A 7,019-nucleotide genomic window follows, 5' to 3' on the forward strand; every position below is an offset into this window, starting at 1 on the left:
CTCTAGGGCGTTGCTCCAACAGATCGGATAGTTAGTGCCTTAGAAGTCAACGCCAGAAGCATAAAATAAAATATAAATACAACAGTTTTTCCATCGTATAAAACGAATAATTGCAACCAGTATGAAACTTATGGTCATTTCTACTTTCCGAGCAACCTAGGCTTCACCCTAGGGCCTTGCTCCAACAGATTGAATAGTTAGGGCCTTAGAAGTCAACGACCGAACCATAAAATGCAAAAAAAATACAACAGTGTTTCCATCATGCAACAGGAATAGTTGCAACCAATTTGGAAAGTGATGGCCAATTCTACGTTCCGGGCAACCTAGGCTTCACTCTAGGGCGTTGCTCCACCAGATCGAATAGCTAGTGCCTTAGAAGTCAACGCCAGAAGCATAAAATACAATATAAATACAACAGTCTTTCCATCGTATGAAACAAATAATTGCAACCAGTATGAAACATATGGTCATTTCTACTTTCCGAGCAACCTAGGCTTCACCCTAGGGCGTTCGTCCAACGGATTGAATAGTTAGGGCCTTAGAAGTCAACGCCCGAACCATAAAATGCAAAAAAAATACAACAGCCTTTCCATCGTATAAAACGAATAATTGCAACCAGTGTGGAAGTTATGGTCATTTCTACATTCCGGGCAACCTAGGATTCACTCTAGGGCGTTGCTCCACCATATCGAATAGTTAGGTCCTTAGAAGTAAACGCCAGAAGCATAAAATACGATATAAATACAACAGCGTTTCCATCGTATAAAACGAATAATTGCAACCAGTGTGAAAGTTATGGTCATTTCTACATTCCGAGCAACCTAGGATTCACTCTAGGGCATTGCTCCACCAGATCGAATTGTTAGGTCCTTAGAAGTAAACGCCAGAAGCATAAAATACGATATAAATACAACAGCGTTTCCATCGCATAAAACGAATAATTGCAACCAGTGTGAAAGTAATGGTCATTTCTACGTTCCGAGCACCCTAGGCGTCACTCTAGGGCGTTGCTCCACCACATCTAATAGCTACGGCCTTAGAGGTCAACGCCAGATGCATAAAGTACAATATAAATACAACAGCGTTTCCATCGTATAAAACGAATAATTGCAACCAGTGTGAAAGTTATGGTCATTTCTACATTCCGAGCAACCTAGGATTCACTCTAGGGCGTTGCTCCACCAGATCGAATAGTTAGGTCCTTAGAAGTAAACGCCAGAAGCATAAAATACGATATAAATACAACAGCGTTTCCATCGTATAAAACGAATAATTGCAACCAGTGTGAAAGCGATGTTCATTTCTACGTTCCGGGCAACCTGGACTTCACTCTAGGGCGTTGCTCCACCAGATCGAATAGCTAGGGCCTTAGAGGTCAACGCCCGGAGCATAAAATACAAAATAAATAGTACAGTTTTACCATCGTATAAAACGAATCATTGTTACCAGTGTGGAAGTTATGGTCATTTCTACGTTCCGGGCAGCCTAGGCTTCACTCTAGGTCGTTGCTCCACCAGATAAAATAGCTAGCGAATTAGAATTAAACGCCAGAAGCATAGAGCACAATAAAAATACAACAGTTTTTCCATCGTATAACAGGAATAATTGCAACCAGTTTGAATGTAATGGTCATTTCTACGTTCCGGGCAACCTAGGATTCACTCTAGGGCGCTGCTCCACCAGATCGAATAGTTAGGTCCTTAGATGTCAACGCCAGAAGCATAAAATACGGTATAAATACAACAGCTTTTCCATTGTATAAAAGGAATAATTGCAAACAGTGTGAAAGTAATCGTCATTTCTACGTTCCGGGCAACCTAGGCTTCACTCTACGGTGTTGTTCCACCAGATCGGATAGTTAGTGCCTTAGAAGTCAACGCCAGAAGCATAAAATACAATATAAATACAACAGCTTTTTCATCGTATAAAACGAATAATTGCAACCAGTGTGAAAGTTATGGTCGTTTCTACAATCCGAGCAGCCTAGCATTCACTCTAGGGCGTTGCTCCACCAGATCGAATAGTTAGGTCCTTAGAAGTAATCGCCAGAAGCATAAAATACGATATAAATACAACCGCGTTTCCATCGTATAAAACGAATAATTGCAACAAGTGTGAAAGTTATGGTCATTTCTACATTCCGAGCAACCTAGGATTCACTCTAGGGCGTTGCTCCACCAGATCGAATAGTTAGGTCCTTAGAAGTAAACGCGAGAAGCATAAAATACGATATAAATACAACATCTTTTCCATCGTATAAAACGAATAACTGCAACCAGTATGAAACTTATGGTCATTTCTACTTTCCGAGCAACCTAGACTTCACCCTAGGGCGTTGCTCCAACGGATTGAATAGTTAGGGCCTTAGAAGTCAACGCCCGAACCATAAAATGCAAGAAAAATACAACAGCGTTTCCATCGTATAAAACGAATAATTGCAACAAGTGTGAAAGTTATGGTCATTTCTACATTCCGAGAAACCTAGGCTTCACTCTAGGGCGTTGCTCCACCAGATCGAATAGTCAGTGCCTCAGAAGTCAACGCCAGAAGCATAAAATACAATATAAATACAACAGCTTTTCCATCGTATAAAACGAATAATTGCAACCAGTATGAAACTCATGGTTATTTCTACTTTCCGAGCTACCTAGGCTTCACCCTAGGGCGTTGCTCCAACAGATTGAATAGTTAGGGCCTTAGAAGTCTACGCCCGAACCATAAAATACAAAAAAAATACAACAGTGTTTCCATCATATAACAGGAATAATTTCGACCAGTTTGAAAGTGATGGCCAATTCTACGTTCCGGGCAACCTAGGCTTCACTCTAGGGCGTTGCTCCACCAGATAGAATAGTTAGTGCCTTAGAAATCAACGCCAGAAGCCTAAAATACGATATAAATACAACAGATTTTCCATCGTATAAAACGAATAATTGCAACCAGTGTGAAAGTAATGGTCATTCCTACGTTCCGAGCACCCTAGGCGTCACTCTAGGGCGTTGCTCCACCACATCTAATAGCTACGGCCTTAGAACTCAACGCCAGAGGCATAAAGTACAATATAAATACGACAGCGTTTCCATCGTATAAAACGAATAATTGCAACCAGTGTGAAAGTTATGGTCATTTCTACATTCCGAGCAACCTAGGATTCACTCTAGGGCGTTGCTCCACCAGATCGAATAGTTAGGTCCTTAGAAGTAAACGCGAGAAGCATAAAATACGATATAACTACAACAGCGTTTCCATCGTATAAAACGAATAATTGCAACCAGTGTGAAAGTTATGGTCATTTCTACTTTCCGAGCTACCTAGGCTTCACCCTAGGGCGTTGCTCCAACAGATTGAATAGTCAGGGCCTTAGAAGTCTACGCCCGAACCATAAAATACAAAAAAAATACAACAGTGTTTCCATCATATAACAGGAATAATTTCGACCAGTTTGAAAGTGATGGCCAATTCTACGTTCCGGGCAACCTAGGCTTCACTCTAGGGCGTTGCTCCACCAGATAGAATAGTTAGTGCCTTAGGAATCAACGCCAGAAGCATAAAATACGATATAAATACAACAGATTTTCCATCGTATAGAACGAATAATTGCAACCAGTGTGAAAGTAATGGTCATTCCTACGTTCCGAGCACCCTAGGCGTCACTCTAGGGCGTTGCTCCACCATATCGAATAGTTAGTGCCTTAGAAGTCAACGCCAGAAGTATAAAATACAATATAAATACAACAGCTTTTCCATCGTATAAAACGAATAATTGCAACCAGTATGAAACTTATGGTCATTTCTACGTTCCTAGCAACCTAGGCCTCACCCTAGGGCGTTGCTCCAACAGATTAAATAGTTAGGGCCTTAGACTCTACGCCCGAGACATAAAATGCAAAAAAAATACAACAGTGTTTCCATCGTATAACAGGAATAATTGCTACCAGATTGAAAGTGATGGCCAATTCTACGTTCCGGGCAACCTAGGCTTCACTCTAGGGCGTTGCTCCACCATATCGAATAGTTAGTGCCTTAGAAGTCAACGCCAGAAGCATAAAATACAATAAAGATGCAACAGTTTTTCCATCGTATAACAGGAATAATTGCAACCAGTGTGAAGGTAATTGTATGTTCTACGTTCCGGGCAACCTATGCTTCACTCTAGGGCCGTGCTCTACCAGATTAAATAGTTAGGGCCTAAGAAGTCAACGCCAGAAGCATAAAACACAATATAAATACAACAGCTTTTCCATCGTATATAATGTATATTTGCAAACAGTGTGAAAGTAGTGGTCATTTCCATGTTCCGGGCAACCTAGTCTTCACTCTAGGGCGTTGTTCCACCAGATCGAATAGTTAGGGCCTAAGAAGTCAACGCCAGAAGAATAAAATACAATATAAGTACAAAAGTTTTTCCATCGTATAAAACGAATAATTGCAAACATTGTGAAAGTAATGGTCATTTCTACTTTCCGAGCAAACTAGGCTTCACCCTAGGGCGTTGTTCCACCAGATCGAACAGTTAGGGCCTAAGAAGTCAACGCCAGAAGCATAAAATACAATATAAATATAACAGATTTTCCATCGTATAAAACGAATAATAGCAACCAGTGTGAAAGTTATGGTCATTTCTACGTTCCGGGCAACCCAGGCTTCACTGTAGGGCGTTGTTCCACCAGATGGAATAGTTAGGGCCTAAGAAGTCAACGCCAGAAGCATAAAATACGTTATAAATACAACAGCTTTTCCATCGTATAAAACGAATAATTGCAACCAGTGTGAATGTAATGGTCATTTCTACGTTCCGAGCGACCTAGGCTTCACTCTAGGGCGTTGCTCCACCAGATGGAATAGTTAGGGCCTTAGAAATCAACGCCAGAAGCATAAATTACAATAAAGATGCAACATTTTTCCCATCGTAAAACAGGAATAATTGCAACCAGTGTGAAGGCAATGGTCTTTTCTACGTTCCGGGCAACCTAGGCGACACTCTAGGGCGTTGCTCCACCACATCCAATAGCTACGGCCTTAGAAGTCAACCCCAGATGAATAAAATACAATAAAGATGCCACAGCTTTTCCATCGTATAAAACGAATAATTGCAACCAGTATGAAAGTTAAAGTCATTTCTACTTTCCGGGCAACCTAGGCTTCACCCTAGGGCGTTGTTCCACCAGATCGAACAGTTAGGGCCTAAGATGTCAACGCCAGAAGCATAAAATACAATCTAAATATAACAGTTTTTCCATAGTATAAAACGAATGATAGCAACCAGTGTGAAAGTTATGGACATGTCTACTTTCCGGGCAACCTAGGCTTCACCCTAGGGCGTTGTTCAACCAGATCGAACAGTTAGGGCCTAAGAAGTCAAAGCCAGAAGCATAAAGGACAATATAAATATAACAGTTCTTCCATCGTATAACAGGAATAATTGCAACCAGTTTGAAAGTGATGGTCATTTCTCCTTTCCGGGCAACCTAGGCTTCACTCTAGGGCGTTGCTCCACTAGATCGAATAGCTAGCGCCTTAGAAGTCAACGCCAGAAGCATAAAATACAATATAAATACAACAGTTTTTCCATTGCATAAAACGAATAATTGCAACCAGTATGAAACTTATGGTCATTTCTACATTCCGAGCAACCTAGGCTTCACTCTAGGGCGTTGATCCAATAGATTGAATATTTAGGGCCTTAGAAGTCAACGCCCGAAGCATAAAATACAATATAAATACAACAGTTTTTCCATCGTATAAAACGAATAATTGCAACCAGTATGAAAGTTATGGTCATTTCTACTTTCCGGGCAACCTAGGCTTCACCCTAGGGCGTTGCTCCAACAGATCGAATAGTTAGTGCCTTAGAAGTCAACGGCCGAAGCATAAAATACAAAATAAATGGAACTGTTTTTTCATCGTATTAAACTAATAATTGCAACCAGTATGAAACTTATGGTCATTTCTACGTTCCTAGCAACCTAGGCCTCACCCTAGGGCGTTGCTCCAACAGATTAAATAGTTAGGGCCTTAGACTCTACGCCCGAGACATAAAATGCAAAAAAAATACAACAGTGTTTCCATCGTATAACAGGAATAATTACTACCAGATTGAAAGTGATGGCCAATTCTACGTTCCGGGCAACCTAGGCTTCACTCTAGGGCGTTGCTCCACCATATCGAATAGTTAGTGCCTTAGAAGTCAACGCCAGAAGCAGAAAATACAATAAAGATGCAACAGTTTTTCCATCGTATAACAGGAATAATTGCAACCAGTGTGAAGGTAATTGTATGTTCTACGTTCCGGGCAACCTATGCTTCACTCTAGGGCCGTGCTCTACCAGATTAAATAGTTAGGGCCTAAGAAGTCAACGCCAGAAGCATAAAACACAATATAAATACAACAGCTTTTCCATCGTATATAATGTATATTTGCAAACAGTGTGAAAGTAGTGGTCATTTCCATGTTCCGGGCAACCTAGTCTTCACTCTAGGGCGTTGTTCCACCTGATCGAATAGTTAGGGCCTAAGAAGTCAACGCCAGAAGAATAAAATACAATATAAGTACAAAAGTTTTTCCATCGTATAAAACGAATAATTGCAAACATTGTGAAAGTAATGGTCATTTCTACTTTCCGGGCAACCTAGGCTTCACCCTAGGGCGTTGTTCCACCAGATCGAACAGTTAGGGCCTAAGAAGTCAACGCCAGAAGCATAAAATACAATATAAATATAACAGATTTTCCATCGTATAAAACGAATAATAGCAACCAGTGTGAAAGTTATGGTCATTTCTACGTTCCGGGCAACCCAGGCTTCACTGTAGGGCGTTGTTCCACCAGATGGAATAGTTAGGGCCTTAGAAGTCAACGCCAGAAGCATAAAATACAATATAAATACAACAGTTTGTCCATCGTATAAAACGAATAATTGCTACCAGTATGGAAGTGATGGTCATTTCTACGTTCCGGGCAACCTAGGCCTCACTCTAGGACGTTGTTCCACCAGATTGAATAGTTAGGGCCTAAGAAATC

The sequence above is a fragment of the Calliopsis andreniformis genome, unplaced genomic scaffold, assembly GCF_051401765.1.
Source record: "Calliopsis andreniformis isolate RMS-2024a unplaced genomic scaffold, iyCalAndr_principal scaffold0004, whole genome shotgun sequence".
In the NCBI taxonomy this organism is placed as follows: domain Eukaryota; kingdom Metazoa; phylum Arthropoda; class Insecta; order Hymenoptera; family Andrenidae; genus Calliopsis; species Calliopsis andreniformis.